The sequence below is a fragment of the Uranotaenia lowii genome, chromosome 1, assembly GCF_029784155.1.
Source record: "Uranotaenia lowii strain MFRU-FL chromosome 1, ASM2978415v1, whole genome shotgun sequence".
Classification (NCBI taxonomy): Eukaryota; Metazoa; Arthropoda; class Insecta; order Diptera; family Culicidae; genus Uranotaenia; species Uranotaenia lowii.
Genome location: NC_073691.1, coordinates 182,883,452 through 182,901,965, shown reverse-complemented (window position 1 = coordinate 182,901,965; position 18,514 = coordinate 182,883,452). Strand labels below are relative to the sequence as shown.

The window sequence follows — 18,514 nt, the reverse complement described above, 5'->3', positions numbered from 1 at the left end:
CCTACATTACTTACTTGATAAATCTAAATTTAATCCGTTTTATGATGCACTGGATGGTGGACACATCCGTCGGCATGGGCATTTGATTTGAGGTTAGTTGGCGATGGTGCACAGGATAAGTCATCAAACTGGCAAGCCGTGATGAAATGTTGCAGTGAGTTCGATTTTCACTGCATTTTTTTTCGATGAATTATCCAATAGGATGAAAACCCCATCAAATATTTTTTCCTGTTTCGCTGGAATGTAGGATGTATAATGCACCACTATTTTTCTTGGCTTGGCAGTTTAAAACTGTTTGCCATAAGTGCTTTTTTCAATCATATCGTCTTTGGTACAGTACACTTTTCAGAGCATTTTCGGCACAGAGATTTGCTAAATAGGGTTAGTTGCCCTACTTTGGACCCATTAAGCAGTGGTTTTTAAATAATCATGTTTTTCTCACGAATGGAGGGGAAATTTATATCCTTCAGGAATTTCATTTATAAGTCATGATCTTATCTGTAAGTTTCAATGAAAATTTTCAACATGGGTTTCGCCATTATTGAGAGATTTGCAAAGATATGGATGATTTAAATTTCCAACTTTGAACCTACTGTTCCCATTTTGGTACTGGACCGGTTCCTTTCATTGGACCTAGAAGAAAAATTCTTATGAAAAGTTTGATTTTTCGAGAATAAGTAAACAAATTTATTGTATATGTAATCTTCAATCAATTACTGTCATAAAATAGTATTACAGCTTTTTAATATTTAAAAAACTAAAATTTCTGTTATGAATATCATAAAAACTTTCATTCCCCGTCAGCTCTATCAGCAGAACGATAGCTGAAACTTGATTGTGTTTACTTACTTATAGTTTATTTGCGTAAATCTGGCAAAAATGTTGGAAATATTCAATATTGGTTCTGAATTATGTCCCAATTATAAATTCGCAACATTGTTGATTTGTTGGATTTGATACAAAGATTTGGTGATTTCAGGTCTAAACATGGAACATCAAAGTCGAAAGTTTCCTATATTTGGACCCTTTGCATATTTTCCGAGTTTTCTCTTGATTTCCATGAATTTTTGGAAAAAGGGGTAGTATGGTTCATACTCTTCACAGTGAAAGTAATTTTCCTTTAAACTTTGGCTTGTAAAAAATCGTGTTTTTTTCTTAAACACTCTAATTTCTCAATACGCGCCCCACTAAATGAGCTTTCTGATTTACCACTGATGAAGAGGTACATTTTTAAAAACGTTGAAAATTTTATTAGAAAGACTTTTAATGGCAAAAAAGGGTATGGTAAGGTTCAGGAAGAATAAGAGTTCATTGTGTGCATAGGAATATCTTTATTTCATGCCAACAAAATGAATTATTTACAATTTTCGGCATTTTAGGACTAAAGTAGGTTCTAGGTCCAAAGTAGGAGCACTCACCCTAGGTATTGGATTTTGGCAGACTCTTTTATGGATGCATATGTACAAGTAAATTGTCAGTACAACTTGGATTGCCCTCAGAATCTCTCACAAGAGAGAGGAGTATGGTTCAATTCTCATTGCAGAACTAACGCCAAAACATGATTTCACTGAATATCAAGCTTTCCAATTGATTTGCCTTCCTGACAGTTGAAAAAAGGCAATGTGAAGGATATTGAAATTTTAGATTTGACTGGGATTCTTTTCATATTTTTTTTTATTGAATTTTTGGCATTGCAAGTTACGACTCACTCTCCCAATGCCAAAATATTGTGGTCCGATACATCTAAGCGAAGTTGCGAATCACTGCCTCCCGGACAAGTCATATTCACTGGAAAAGCGGGACCAAGTTTGCAAAAAAAAAACGAAAAAAAAAAAAACTATGCCGATTGCATAAATGATGAGACGTAATCACTTGTTCTCGGGCTGATCCTTCTGATCGCTGTACGGCCAGAACGATTTCCTCCCAGGGTTCTCGCTACTTGGGCGCGTGAGCCGTTTGCATACTGTATGCGCATTCGTTCCCATTTTGCGCCGCCCGCCCGTTGAAACTTGTTGGCCAGGGTCCACGGCTAATTTAAGTCCATTCAGGTGTATTGCAGCAGCAGAAATAAGAAGGAAATCAGAAATTGCCCCCAACATCGGCCGCTCAGAAAATCAAGACCAACTCACGTCCCGCCAAACTCGTAGACACATGCAATAGTAATAAGCTATTATGAGTAAATTATTTGATCGGTTTTCTTGCACTCCCATGGCTGCTGGCGACCGATTGCATACAATTGGATACAGATTTATGTTGTTGATTCTAGGGAATCAACTGGTAGGCATGCGGTTCTGCTCCCATGGCCGAAGGCGCTACTAGCTTATAGCTGATTCGATCCGGACACTCGAAAGGTGCACCCCGAAAGAATGTGTTTGCATTTGTGGCGACAACAAAATGTGAGTTATTTTGTGATGATTGCACCGGATGCCTTTGAGAATAAAATACCGGGAAATGGCAAAAACAAACGGGATTCAGTAGGATGGGCGCAACGACAAACGATTGAATAAATATTTTCTGCTATAGGTATTTGAATAAGTTCAAACTTTCTGTTTTTGTGCATAAATTACACAATAGGTAAAGATTTTTTGTACAGTTTTTTTTAAATATTTCTTTATTTGTACCAATTCATTATTACATTGATATTACATTATTACATCAGATTAGGTGTTCAGCTCAATAATGAACTGTTCAAAGCCCTATAGCTAACTAGATATTAAAATTTATTTATAAGACTTAAGTTTGCTGAGCGCAATCAAGTATTTAATGTAGGAGAACATTTAAAACTCAAAACTAAAAACTATCCTAAAATTCAACTAATTATTTTATTTTATTTACATAGTATTCCGTCTCACGACAAAACTTGACGAACATAATTCCTAAAATTCACTCGGTTCATAGCAACCGTTCTCCAATTTCTTGGGCACCCCACGTTCGCCAGATCACGCTCCACTTGGTCTAACCACCTCGCTCGTTGCGCCCCCGCTCTTCTTGTTCCTACCGGATTCGTAGCGAACACCTGTTTTGCAGGACAGTCGTCCGGCATTCTCGCAACATGTCCCGCCCAGCGTATCCGGCCAGCCTTAACCACCTTCTGGATACTGGGTTCGCCGTAGAGTCGCGCGAGCTCGTGGTTCATCCTTCGCCTCCACACTCCGTTCTCCTGTACGCCGCCAAAGATGGTTCTTAACACTCGTCGCTCGAATACTTCGCGTGTACGCAGATCCTCCTCGAGCAATATCCATGTCTCGTGCCCGTAGAGAACAACCGGCCTAATGAGCGTCATATACAGGTTACACTTCGTGCGAGGACTAAGTCTTCTCGACCGCAGTTGCTTGTATAGTCCATAGTAGGCACGACTTCCGCTGATAATTCGCCTCCGGAACTCACGGCTGGTGTCATTGTCTGCGGTCACCAGTGAGCCGAGATAGACAAAGTCTTCGACTATCTCCAGCTCGTCGCCGTCGATCGTGACCTTGTTATTACTGGACAAGCGGGTTCGGTCGGCCTCGGATCCGCACGCCAGCATGTACTTCGTCTTGGACGTATTAATCATCAACCCAATCCTTCCTGCTTCGCGTTTCAGTTTGCGGTAGATCTCCTCCACCGCCGCAGATGATCTGCCGACTATGTCAATGTCATCGGCAAAGCAGATAAGTTGACTGGATCTGTTAAAAATCGTGCCCCGCATTTCGCCCACCGCTCGTCGAATAACACCTTCTAGCGCCACGTTGAAAATCATGCAGGATAGACCATCACCTTGTCGAAGCCCCCTGCGCGATTCGAATGAACTCGACAATTCACCCGATATCCGCACACAGCACTGCGTTCCATCCATCGTCGCCTTGATCAGTCTGATCAGCTTCCCGGAAAAGCCGTTCTCGTCCATGATTTTCCATAGCTCGTTACGGTCGATCGTGTCGTATGCGGCTTTGAAGTCGATGAATAGATGGTGCGTAGGGACTTGGTGTTCCCGGCATTTTTGGAGGATTTGCCGTAGTGTGAATATCTGGTCCGTCGTTGACCGTCCCTCCATGAAGCCGGCCTGATGACTTCCCACGAATCTGTTTGCTTGTGGCGTGAGGCGGCGGAGTAGGATTCGGGACAACACTTTGTAGGCGGCATTGAGGACAGTGATCGCTCGGTAGTTCTCACAGTCCAATTTGTCGCCCTTCTTGTAGATGGGGCATATTACCCCCTCCTTCCACTCCTCCGGTAGTTGTTCTATGTCCCAGATCCGGACTATCAACCAGTGTAGGCAGTCGGCCAACCTGTCCGGGCCCATTTTGATGAGTTCAGCTGCGATACCATCCTTCCCAGCCGACTTGTTTCTATTCAGCTGGCGAATGGCTTCCTTAACTTCACTCATCGTTGGGAGTGGCTCCTCTTCGTCGTTGGCTACGCCGGCGATGTACCTTCCCCCACCGTCTTGATCTCCTGCATGTGCGCCGTTCAGGTGTTCACCGAAGTGCTGCTTCCACCTTTTGATCACCTCGCGATTGTCCGTCAGGATACCCCCGTCCTTATCCCGGCACATTTCGGCTTGCGGCACGAAGCTTTTGCGGGATGCGTTGAGTTTCTGATAGAACTTTCGTGTATCTTGGGAACGATGCAGCTGCTCCAGCTCCTCGAGCTCCTCCTCCTCCAGGCGGCGCTTTTTCTCCTGGAAAAGTCGGACTCGCTGCCTCTTTCGCTGTCGGTGATTTTCCACATTTCGACGGGTGCCTCTTTGCACTACTGCCGCCCGCGCGGCATTCTCTTCGTCCATCACCCTCCTACACTCCTCGTCGAACCAGTCGTTCCTTCGAGATCGCTCCACATAACCGATGACGTTCTCCGCAGCACTGTTGATGGCTGTTTTGATGGTATCCCAACAGTCCTCGAGAGGGGCTTCGTCAAGCTCGCCCTCTGCCGGCAGCGCTGCTTTGACCGATTGCGCGTAGTCTGCCGTGACCTCAGGTTGCTTCAGTCGCGCGATATTTAACCGAAGCGGGCGCCGGTTTCGCGTGTTGTTTACTACGGAGAGTTTTGGGCGCATCTTCACCATCACCAGATAATGGTCCGACTCGATGTTGGCGCCCCGACAGGATCTGACGTCGATGATGTCCGAGAAGCGCGGCTGTCGATCTGTGATTGAGTTTGGTAAGGTGATCTCCAGGTGTACTTGTGTGGGAGGCGGTGCTGGAAAAAGGTACTACGTACGGTCATTCGTTTGGAGGCGGCGAAATCAATAAGTCTGAGGCCGTTTTCATTGGTCAGCTGGTGCGCACGACAAAGACGAATTTTACGCGCAGCTGGAGCGTGAATACGACCGTTGCCCAAAACATGATATCAAGATCGTCATCGGGGATTTCAATGCTCAGGTCGGCCAGGAGGAGGAATTCAAACCGACAATAGGCGCACTTATTGTCGGTTTGAATTCCTCCTCCTGGCCGACCTAAGCATTGAAATCCCCGATGACGATCTTGATATCATGTTTTGGGCAACGGTCGTATTCACGCTCCAGCTGCGCGTAAAATTCGTCTTTGTCGTCACCGGTACTTCCGAGGTGAGGGCTGTGCACGTTGATGATGCTGATGTTGAAGAACCGGCCCTTGATTCTCAACCGGCACGTTCGTGAGGTGATCGGCCTCCACCCGATCACGCGCTTTTGACTCTTTCCCATCACTATAAAAGCTGTCCCAAGCTCGTGTGTGTTGCCGCAGCTCTGGTAGATGGCACGACCATCTGGGTACGTTCGTACCGTGGAGCCCTTCCAGCATACCTCCTGCAGCGCTACGATGTCGAATTTGCGGCTCTTCAATTCGTTGGAGAGCACGTGGGTACTGCCCACAAAATTTAGAGATCGGCAGTTCCATGTTCCAAGTTTCCAATCGCTAGTCCCTTTTCGTCGCGTGGGTCTTTGCCGATTTCCATCCGAAATTTGTTGTTCATTGTTCGTTGCTTATGTTTCTTTGTAGTCACAGGCTCGCAAGGCCCGCAGCTAACCCCACTATCTCGCAGGAGGACCGTCGTGATGTTGCTGTTTTGGGTCCCGAACACCACCAGGACGTTGTTGCACTCCGCACGCCGCCCCTGACATGGAGAACAGACGCGTACGAAGCCCCCTGACTCAGTCTGCATGCGACCAAAGCATCCACCGGGGTTGGGTACCCGATCTCCGCTAAGGTTGCTCGCACCCCAGCTAGCACCACGGGGAGGTAGAGAATCGGAGTTGCAGACAAGAGGTGATATGACCACTACCCGAAGGTTGGGTGTATGGGGTCTCGAGTTGCACATTGTCTACCGTTCACTAGCCTCAACTAATTATAAAGAGAACGAATCTCTGCGATGGAAGACTGCATCGATTTGCCTCTGATGTTAGAGATAATTTTGTTGGCTATCTCTTCGATCGATTCAATGCCCGCAATCCGAAGAATATCTTCGGTGCTGTGCCAAGGTGGAAGCCGCGAAATCATTTTCAGAACCTTGTTCTGAATCCTCTGGATGGCTTTTTTCCTCGTTGCGCAGCAGCTAGACCAAATCGGAACTGCATACATTATCGCTGGTCGGAACACCTGTTTATTTATCAGCATCTTATTTCGCAGACACAACCTGGATTTCCTGTTGATGAGAGAATAAAAAGATTTAGTGTATTTATTACATTTAGATTGAATATTGATTCAATGTGATTTTTAAAAGTAAGATTCCTATCAAGTGTAAGTCCCAGGTACTTCACGTGATCAGACCATTCTAATGAAACCCCATTAAAAGTTATGGAATGATTTTCATTAGGTTTTAAAAATTGAGCTCTTGGCTTATGGGGAAATAAAATAAGTTGAGTTTTGGAAGCGTTAGGAAAAATTTTCCACATTTTCAAGTAATTCAAAAAGGAATTCAAATTTTGTTGCAATCTACTGCGTACCACCCGTAAATTCCGACCGTTGGCTGAAAGCAAAGTATCATCAGCAAATAATCTTCTACCTTTTCCTTCTGGTACATCAGGAAGATCAGAAGTAAAAATATTGTATAAAATTGGTCCAAGTAAACTACCCTGAGGGACACCAGCTCTAATGGGCTAATGGGCTCTAATTTAGCTACTAAACCTTTGTTCCAAACAAAAGCTTTTTCAATATTTAGAAGAGCAACACCAGTTGAATAACCTTCAGATTTGCTAGCGTTAATCATATTAGTTACACTCAAAAGTTGATGTGTAATAGAATGTCCATGACGAAAACCAAATTGTTCATCAGGGAAAGTTGAATTCTGATTAATGTGAATCATCATTCTATTCAAAATAACTCTCTCAAATAGTTTACTTAAAGAAGGAAGAAAACTAATTGGTCCTTTTTCCAGGTTGAAAAAATTGGAGTTACTTTGGCATTTTTCCATTTATTTGGAAAATAAGCCATGTGAAAATTTTTATTGAAGATTTTAACAAACAAAATTTAAGTGCTTTCAGGCAACTTTTTAATAAGAAGTTAGAAATTCCATCTTCTCCCGGAGCTTTCATTTTTTTAAACTTTTTGAAAACCAATTTAAGTTCATCAATATTTGTCTCACAGGAACTTTCAAATACATCTTGCTTAGAAAGAATATCATCAAATTCTAGGGAAATTTGAGCATCAATTGGACTAACAACGTTTAAATTAAAAGCATGAGCAGACTCAAATTGTTGGGCTTATTTTGAGCTTTTTCTGCGTTAGTTAAAATAAGTTTATCTCCATCTTTCAAAGTAGGAATTGGCTTCTGGGGTTTTTTCAGAATTTTAGTTAATTTACAAAATGGCTTTGAGTACGGTTTTATGTCCTCTACTGCTTTTGCAAAATTTTCATCACGAATAAAATTTAAACGACGTTTGATCACTTTTTGAAGATCGCAATAAATAAATTTCAAATAAGGATCCCTAGTACGTTGATGTTGGCGCCGACGAATGTTTTTCAGTCGTATCATAAACTGAAGATCATCATCGATCAAAGGTTGATAAAATTTATGTTTAACTTTGGGTATTGAGGCGGCTTTAGCATTGACTATCGAAGTTGTAAAATTTTCTACAGCCAAATCAATATTTTTTATTGAATTCAGTGGAACTTTTACATCTAAATTACGTACAATAAAATTCGTATAACGTACCCGGTCAGCTTTTTGAAAGTTAAAAGTTGATTTTAAAGGGTTTTCAATGGGAATTTAAGATAAAGAGAAAGTTACTGGAAGATGGTCTGAATCAAGGTCCGCATGAGTAACTAATTGACTACAATGCTCGCCCAAATCCGTTAGAACCAAATCAATTGTGGAAGGATTTCTAATTGAAGAGAAACAAGTATGCCCATAAGGATATTCAACAGTATAATAACCTGCAGAGCAGTCATCAAATAAAATGTTCCCATTGGAATTTGATGAAATATTATTCCAAGATCGGTGTTTTGCATTAAAGTCACCAATAATAAAAAAATTAGATTTATTTCTGGTGAGTTTTAGTAAATCTCCCTTCAAAAAAATTTTTCTGTTCACTGCTCTACATTCGAATGACAAACGGCAACAATTATAATTTTCTCCATAGATGTTTCTAATTCAATTCCAATTGTTTCCAAGACTTTTGTATTGAAGAAAGAAGTCTGAATTTGAGACGACTATTGATGACAATAGCTACACCCCCACTTTGTCAATCAAGACGATCATTTCGCAAAATTTTAAAGAAAGCATTGCTTTTCAAGTTATTGTCCGGCTTTAAAAAAGTTTCAGTGATGACAGCAATATGTATGTTTTAAGTTTTCAAAAATAAAAAGAATTCATTTTGGTTAGCCAGCAAAGATCTGGCGTTCCAATTCATAATATTTAAACATCTATTTAGATCCATGAGGGAATCGTAAAGTCATAATAATTTTGTTAGCATAATTAAAAGAAGTTTGGAAAGCTTCAAACATTGAATTTGCTTTCAACATAAGTTGCGTCATTTCCATTTAATTTAGATGCAAAAATTGTAATTTTTCTTCAGTAATCTCGCCCAAATCAACAAAATGGTTTATGACGGGTGTTTGTTTTCGGCTGCAAATTTTTACTCCCGAAAGTGATTTGAAGAATTGAGATTTGTACTAAACTGAGTCAAAAAACTAGCGCTAGCCCTTCCGGACTGGCCCAGGATCATCTTCCTAAGTGAAAGACGGTAACCTTTGGAGGACTAATAAAGATAAGTGTTGTTTTTTATTATCATTTTCCTTAGTTTACAGTGGACATTTTGTTATTTTTCGGTAAGCTTACGTATGCTGTCATGTTTGAAATTGGTTCGATTCGAGATTATTTTCTGAAAAAATTTAATCATGTGAAGAATATTTCTTTTTGCCCTTGAACGTATTGCTTTTAAATGTTTTGTGATAAGTATTGTTTGTTTTAAGTGATATCAATTTTCAAAATTTCTGATATTATTAAAATGTTTACTATAAATCGTTTCAAGATTAATAAAACATGAATGGGCAAGGAAATTAAAAATCTACTAAAATTGACTATAAATTTACTTGAACTTTCAGGTTGAAAAGTTGAAAAAAAAGATATTAAAATAGTAATATTTTTCTGTATTGTTTTCAAAACAGAAAACCCAACAAGTCCCAGAAATAACTGAAAGATGAAGTTCACCTTAAAACCAATGAATAAAATATTTTTCTTTATACATTATATAAAAAGAGATTAGGCCTTTAGAAAAATGTTCATTAAATCAGCGAACTCAAACACAAATCTAAAGACTTTTGATTATGTTCGTACAGTTTTTAGGAAGAAATTCAAATGACCAAAGAATAACTTAACATTGATTATTTTTTCGAAGTTCGAACGTCTAAAAAAGATCAAGCAAGTTCGGAAGAGAAGAAAAAATAAGACAAATCTAAATTCCATTTTCCATTCAATGTCGCACTATTTTTGGCTACTGTGCTTAAAGAAGCAATACAATTTTATGAATAAATTTTATCAAAATGTATTGAATTTTATACAATGAAACCAAGTCTCAAGAGGGTTATCATTTTTCTTACCTAAAGTAAAAGAATGAGATGCAAAAAAGTATGTAGGGGGAAGTGTCCCTAAATGCGCATATTGGGTAATATGCGCATACAGCCGATTGACGATATGGCTGGAGATTCAACATATCTAATCAGTGCAGTTTGAGGGTAATACGCTTTAGAAACATGGCATGAAAAAAATGAATTGTTATATAAAGTCAAAAAAAAATAAAACTTCAAACAAGATTTTTGCCAGTTTTGTTAAAATTTATTGAACTTTAATTATCGGGCGTACAGATTCTGTGAACAAAAATTTCAATGGTTTTTCTTTCTAAATCATTTGGAAATCAGCAATTCAACAAATTGAAGCTTTTGGCAAAGTTGTAAGTGATAAGATATTGGAATAAGAGACAGGTTCTGAATTCCCATATCAAGGCAGGTTAAATGACTATATCAAGAGAAATAGATTAGTCTTATAAATTTTCTACTTTTCATCATTTAAACATTAAATCTACGCTCAAATCACGATCTCACAGCGAAAAAAAAGAACTTCATACTTATCCGATAAAAATACGACATGAACAAAATATTACCATGAAATATGGCCATATGGCATACCTAACTATGTTTCGTGCAAAAGAACCAGTGATGTAAAAAATTTCAGCAAAATTTCAGCCTTGACGTTTGCTTAACATCCATTTCTACCATTTTCAATTAAATAATATCAAAATATTGCAAGTGTTAATGAAATATAGCTAAAAACATAAATATGCGCATTTAGCTCGCCAGTTTCGGAAATCGGCTGTTTTGACTTCTTTTATTATAAAATTATTTACACAAAAACTGTAAGAGATTTTAACAGAAAAATTGCTCTAACGTATGTGTATATAGTTTTCAGGCTCCTATCTATTCAAATATGGGAGAAAATGAGTGCTTTCCTTAATATGCGCATATAGCCCGCCTCTCCCCTAAATCTAAACCTCTGATAAATTTGAATATGACCTCTTCAGAAGTACAGAAGTTTCAGTGGAGAGCTTAGGAGATTAAGAGAAGAAATCTTATGCAACTTAATAGCCTGTCAGGGAAATTTCCATGTTACAATACCTTTTCTCCAAACACTCGGCATGGAGATTTCTGGATAGATAGCGTTCAGCCGAATTTTAAATCTTACCATTGTTTTTTTCTAATTGAGGCATATCATAACAGTGCCAATCACATTCTTTTTGGGTTTTCAAAAAAAAAGGATCCTTATAGTTATGAATAGAAGCATAGTGAAATAGGTTTCGAAAATAAGATCTTTATACTTGTCAAAAGTGTTTCCTGATCATATCCCTTTTCCCCATATCCGCACCAAAATTGTTTTGCTAGGATGCAGAGGTGACCTCGGTCCTAAAGCATAAGTTTGTTTTCTTTCATCCCTTTCTCTAATTTTCCTCTTTCTATTGACTACTAGGACGTGGCCGGCGCCGTTATTGATGTATAAAGAGAGAGCATCAGTTTTGTTCATTGAGAATATGCTGTCAATCCCAGACACGATTCTTTTGACCTCTGGACAAAATTGATGGCCTCGGTCAATCACGGAGTAGCGACCATTGGCGATGTAGAATTCATTCTACTTAGCCACGCCTGCGGTAATGGAATCCGAAATGTTTAGGTATTAATGATGACGGAATAAAGCCGAACACAAAAGTATCAAATCAGTTTCAGCAAAAGTTTAAAGTGGCATTTCGGGTTCAATGACTTAAGGTGGATGTGAGTAGTCGATCAAGCTAAGCTAAGCTAAGTAATCTCGCCCAAATCAACAAAATTGTTAGGATCAGAAAATGAAGGAGAAGACCAGGTATTTGGTACGTTGAAACTTGGTTTTTTCCCATTAGTTATTCCCGAAGCAGGCAAACCATTTTCAACCACCTCTGAGAACGTTAAACATCGAGTCTGTGGCGCTGAATCAGCACAGGTATCATTATAATCACTTCGGGCTTTACCAAGGCGTGATTCTAAAGTAGGTCGAGGCTGAACAGGTGATTGTTTGCTGGCCTGACGAGTGAAGATGAAAAAGAGGAAGGAGGAGAAGAAATCTTTCTGACAACTTTGGGATTTTTCTTTGAAGCAATAATTTTTGCCCAAACGGGACAGACTATGGAATTGGAGGAATGATTACATGCGCAATTCGCACACTTGAAAAATTCTGTTTGTGGTTTATCACCACCGAAAAGGAAGTGACGATTTCTTTCCGAAGGGCATTAAAGTCAGGATTCAGGATCGTAATTGGTGGAACCTTTTCATTTTTAAGAGTATAAGAAGAAAAAAGGTTTCTTTTTACTCTTGTCAGAATTAAATATGAATACTTACCTATCACCGATGTTATAAAGGACATCGAATAACTTGAAGATCCAAACTTTTTTGGCCGAAGGACCTGAATAAGGTTCGGCAATTCTTTTTCTTGCGGCTTTTGCGCCGGCCGATTACTTCCCCATGCTGTGGAAAGAAAAGAAAAAAATTTTAAAAAAATAATTGAAAATTATTTTAGCACTGCAAAGTGCACATTGAGAAACAGGTAAGAAAAAAATTAATAATGTAAAAAGTTCCGGCGAGTACAAAGAATAGATACGATGCTCCGGCGTTTGGGTCATTTGAACGGTGGTTGCATAAGATCGTAAAAACTGACAACACGTTTGCTCAACCCTCCAAAATCCAAACAAAAATTGATAATTGTTCTAATATTTCGATTTCAAACTTGCCTTACCCACACAAGTTGTCATTTTCGTAAAGCCACCGACCCAACCCGAGCAATCCCCTGGCTAACGACCACATAGGTTATACTCTTTCGACCCAAGTTGGTTCCAAAGTGTTTCTAGATTATCTTCTAGTTTGTTTCCTTTCTATAGTGCAACAACAGAACACACTTCGCGGGCAATACGAGCGAGAGAAACTGAGCAAAAGAAAAAAAAATCATTATCATTAGACGGGTAACCGCACGTTTGGCGATATCCGGAGAGATGTGTCAATGTGCCCACAGTGCTGGAGCATGAAACTTTGCGGAGCAGGTTGATCTATTACCAACCACGCGTCATGTGTGTGAACAGCATCCTCCTCCTCCTCCCAGGAGACGAGTGGACAAGAGTAGAGAAAAACGGGAAAAAAGGGACACAACCTGCCAATGATGAGCTGCCGCAGTCAAGTGATGAGCACACAACTTCAGCAGCCGGTTGACTGACTTGGGATGGTCGGTCAATTCCCGTTAGCCTTTGGTAGCAGGGGGAAAATAGACGAAAAAAAAAATCAACAACAATCCAACGACAACAACTGGTGTAATACCAACTGTCTGCAATCCGATGTCCCCTAGACCAGTGACCGGGGAGCCGGCCGGGTCCAGCCAGACAGATTTCTAAGCTCGTTAAAGCCGAGCTCTCCTCTCTTTTCTCTAATCTCTCATCTATGTTTCGCTATAGCTTTGATAAAACTAACGGGAGCAGATGGTCTTATCAAATCTCAAATCGAGCGTTTGGGGCACTAGATGGAGCGAAGTCGGAAAGATCTCTTAGTAATCTGAGAAACCTTCTCCCCGGGAGTTGAGAAAGAGAGAGGACACAGAACGTTGCGGGGGAGTTGAACTTTTTTTCCATTTTTCCATCGAAGGCACACTGTTGATTCCTGGGCCACAAGGTCAGCTCCATTGAGAACATCCGCGGGTGGTTAATGTTGCATTTGTGAGGGACATGTTGCACCAAGAGCATCGAAGCTTTAAAGCCTCATAAACCAAAACATATCAGAATTGTGTATATGATGTTCGAACTGATCAAGTAAGAAGAGGAACATAAACGATCATAAAACGTTGAAATAAAAAAAAATGAGTTGAGAGAAGACAGTTTAATGTTGTTGAAAGCAAAGTATTCAATGCAGGTTTTTGTGGGAAAATAGAGTTGATATTTATCCTTTTTTCCCGGGAATTTAACAGCATGCTGTCATTCATCCCTATATATTTTTTTGCGCATTTTTGACGAGCGGATCTCCAGCCCATGGCGGTACTCCAGCCTAACGGTACTCCAGTTATAAAAACGCAAATATCTTCAAGTACTTCTTGTCTACTCTTTTCACAATTACTTGTATCATTAGCGATAGCTTATGCGTCACTTTTCATAACTTGTATTCCCTGACCGGGAATGTACTCATTTTCCAATTACTATTCTGATTACTCTGACTATCATTCCTAACAAAGACATTAATAAATAAATAAATACTCAGAATAACTGCCAACTCTGCTTTGTTGCTACGAACTCAAGTTTTAGAAGATTTTTTGTACCGTGCTGATCATCATCAGCTGACATCAGCAATCATCGATCTATTGGTCTATAGCGAATTGATCAAAGCATTTGGAGAAACAAAAAAAATAGTGTCAAAGCCTAGTTCACAATCGGCAACCTGAAGTGCGACTTCAGTTGCTGAGACTTGTTATGTTTACATTTACAACTAGACGATAAGATGCATTTCTCAAGTCTCCGGACAAGTATGGGACACCTACTCCTTCTTTCAGCGACTAACATGTAAACATAAACAAGTCTCAGTAACCGAAATCGCTGGTCAAGTTGTCGTTTGTTTCCGATTTGTTGAGGCTGCCACAAACAATACCGCATCGGACGTCGCGTTGCGTCAGCTTTCAACGCCGTCGATGAGAAGTAAAACACTGACGCGACGCACCCGACGATTTTTGCATCACAATACAGCGTCAGATAACATAGCAAACAAAAGTTTGTTTTGATTCACTTCTTTTGTTTACGGTGTTAAGTTTTTAGCAAGTGAATTTCAAAATAGTTCGTCGTGATAAAATTTGAAAAATCATAAGGTGAGCAGGAACGCGGTAGATCGCCTCCCAGCGAAGTGGAACTCAATAATAACTAATTGTATTGGCAATACTAGCAATCAAGGTGGCCGAAATCAAACAAAAATTAATAATTTTACAGAATTTCAAGTAAATTTTCATCACAGAACGTAGAGTTTTGGAATGATTCACAGATTGTACAGATTTTTTTTAAATTTTGTACGTATGTCTGAAACTATAAAAATTTTCACATGGTTTTGGAAAAACATGATAAGAATAATAATATTTATTGATTTTGCTCGAGTAAAATGATAAAAAAAAAGATTCAATTATTCATGACTTTTCGAATAAATTTATGCTAATTTCATCACAGAAATCCCACACAGAAAGTCAGAATTTCATATCGCAAAAACACAGAATTTATTCTCGGCAACTTTGCTAGCAATTAAGTGATTTTAAGTCATTTACAGCGTTTTAAAGTTCAGTGGAAGCCGCCATCTTAAATTTCAAGATGGCATCAGGTAGGGAAATTCGAATACGTCTAGTTTAGCCCTTTATCCTTCATACTCATATTGAAGAAGATTCATTGGATTTTTAGTTGTTAACAGCATAAACTTAAGCGGAAGCCACCTAATTTGATTCCGTGATGCCGTCAGAAAGCGAAGTTCGACTTCTACTAGTTTAGCTCTTTCCCCCTACACCCAGATTTTGAGGATTTCAGAGCAGTTAAAGTCCTTTATAACATTTTAAAGTTAAGTGGAAGCCGCCATCTTGGATTTCAAGATGGCGCCAAACAACAAAGTTCGACTTCAACTCATGGTACTATTCCAAAGGACACACTTTTGATTCCAAATTCATTTCATTAAAAAAGTCTGTCCTCATTTATTATGATTAACGACTCAGAAATAAGGAGCTCTTACGCGTCTAATTAGTTGGCTTGCTAGAGAAACGTAATTTTTTTTAGCTATTTATATGGCTCTCATAAAACCTTTATAAAAAAATAATTAGCCATTTATCTGAACATAATAAAGATTTTAAGCAATGAATTGATCAACGCCATGTTGGTTGCAAAATCGAAGGGTACAAAATGACGCCATGTTGATGGATTCATAAAGCATTTGAAAATGTTTTTTCAGGCCTATTTTCAATCAATTCAAAATATTTTTAATTTCATTTTTTCACAAAAAAATAAATGTTTTATTCAAATTTCATATTCTGAAGATTTGACGAGACGCATTTATAATCAGATACTTTTTCATACACATTTCACCTGAAATCTTGACTGGCAGTAGAACAAATGCTCGTATAATCGTAATCCTTGCGCAGGAGCCAGGATAATCTTCTTTGTATCGTTCCTATTTTAGTATATGCCCAGCCGAAGCTAGGACGTATAATGGTCAAAACAAAGGTTTTATTAGTTTTACCAGATCAAATCTCAATAATGCAATGATCATGCAACAACCATCATGATTGCTGGAAAAAATTAAAAAAAACTCAGAGAACTCTCGGAATCGGAAAAACAAAATTGCTAACAGGTTCATAAAAGCTTTTCTGGGCAAAATTTAACATAATAATGAAATATAAAAGAAATCATCATACATTCTCAATTCAAATTAATTTGGTAAAGTTATTCATTGATCAAATGAAACCAATTTTTTTCTTTCAAGTAGATAACTCAGTTTTGTTTATATTAGTTCATATGACCTAATCAAAACAAACTCTAGACTTAAGAAAATTTGGTTAGGATAGGGATTTCCGCCAGGAAATCTCATCTCTGTAATTTGACCAGCCTATTGCTAAAATAAAATTTCAGAAATTATAATTTTCATTAGAACTTTCAATTTATCTTATTGAGTCAACTAAGCGTATAGCAAATGCCTGTCACTTTTTCGGAATTGGAGTGCCCATTCAGTGATCTCCCGATCGGGGATTTCCGGCAATCAAAAAACCCCAATATACATAGCAAAATTTTCCAAAAAAATACCAGACCTTAATTGGATAATTGCGCCATATTTTTCTAAACGAACCAAACAAAAATAGTACTTCTATGTGTTTTCTTGTAAAAATATGAATGATGGAACTCCGTTAAAATTAATAATAATGCTTCTACAAACTATTTGGACATATCCCTGCATTTTTAGACTTTTCCAGCATTCCAAAGGTTTTCAAGGTTAACCAACAATTTTTCCAGTTTCGAGTCATAGATGGTAACACTATCTTGCAGTTATAACGAAATTAAGTCTCATTATTGATTTTCCGGTCGTATTTAGGCTCATATTCATCACTTCGAGGTTGTTTCCCAACACAGTTCTGTTGGAGTTCATGCTGCAGAAAGCTTTTCTGAATTTGAAAAAAAACACCATTACAAGAATATACAACCACCAAAGTTAATGCTCATCTCAACTTCCGATTCAATTGCAAATCATACCAATAATACAAGCCATCTTGTCCATCAAGCTCCATCGGAAAGTAAAACATTATTTTGATGATTGGTCCACGAAATCCACTTGATGACCTTGATGCAATTCTACATTTTTTTTTTAATTTAGTGATCTCAGAATTTCTAAGGCGTTCACACGGTACCAAGTAATTATTTCTTGGCCAAAACATCCAGCACACCTTAATTAATCCCGGATATTCGAAAATGGATCTGAATTCCGTTTAACAGCAAGTTAGAGCTGTCAGATACGACTTTCAACTGATTTTTTTACTGTGCGAAAAAAAATATATTTTTGAATAAGAAGCCTGGTTATTGGATTCAAATTCAGCCTAGAATATATGTTTCATCATTTCACGTCATGTTAATGAGCAAATTAAGTACTTTGATGAAATACTATAGCTCAAATGTCAAATTGCTTAGTGTTAGAGGAAAATCTCTTTAGAACACATATAATATACGGCGTATTACAAGACACGACACTTGACGTTCTTACTAACATAAAAGGATTTAAAATTACCTTTCTTGTCGACCAGTTTCGGGCTCGATGTTGCCCATCTACAGGACGATGTCCGACTGGTTACTCAAAAGAAAAACACTAACACAGTTTCATACTACAACGTAGTATTCGTCGAAGGATGGTCATATCATTTTTGGTTGGCCAAGTTGAAAAGAGGCGATATGATTGGCGGGTCGTCCTCGTTCATTAAAGGCCTCTCAGAAGTTGTTATAAACATGGATTCCCAAGCATTTAAATGTGACACTTTGCGTATACATTTTGTTAATCTAACCTTTTCCCAATCTATAGAGTGGTTAGATTCCGATGCGTGAGCAGCTACGCTGGATTCGTTGGTTTTGTTGTTGTCCAAAGCGTTTTTATGTTCTTTTATTCGTGTTTTTAATTTTCGTCTTGTCTGGCCAATATAAATTGCTGGACAAGTCTCACACGGAATCTCGTAAATTCCGGATCTTTCTTCCGGTGGGACTTTGTCTTTCAGTGACACCAACCGATCCTTTAAGGTGTTGGAGCTTTTGTATGCAACTTTCAAACCATGGTTAGAGAAAATCTTTCGAATATCGTTAGTCAGTGGTGGGTCGAACGGCAAACTGACTCTTTGAGATTCTTCTTTTTCTGGTTTGAAGGTGATAGCATTATTCCGAAACTTTTTCCTCTCGTGTTTGCGAAGAATTTTATGAACAAATTCTTTGTCGTATCCATTCAGATTTGCAGCCGATAATATTTTTTCTTTTTCATTGTAAAATTAGAAAGAAAATTTCTAGTACCGAACCCAAAAG

At 38.7% G+C, this 18,514-nt stretch overlaps 1 pseudogene; it reads right to left on the bottom strand.

The window, feature by feature from the left end:
• Positions 1-16,073: 16,073 nt before the first annotated feature.
• LOC129740752 (U6 spliceosomal RNA) lies at positions 16,074-16,167 on the bottom strand (annotated as a pseudogene).
• Between the last annotated feature and the right edge of the window lie 2,347 nt (positions 16,168-18,514).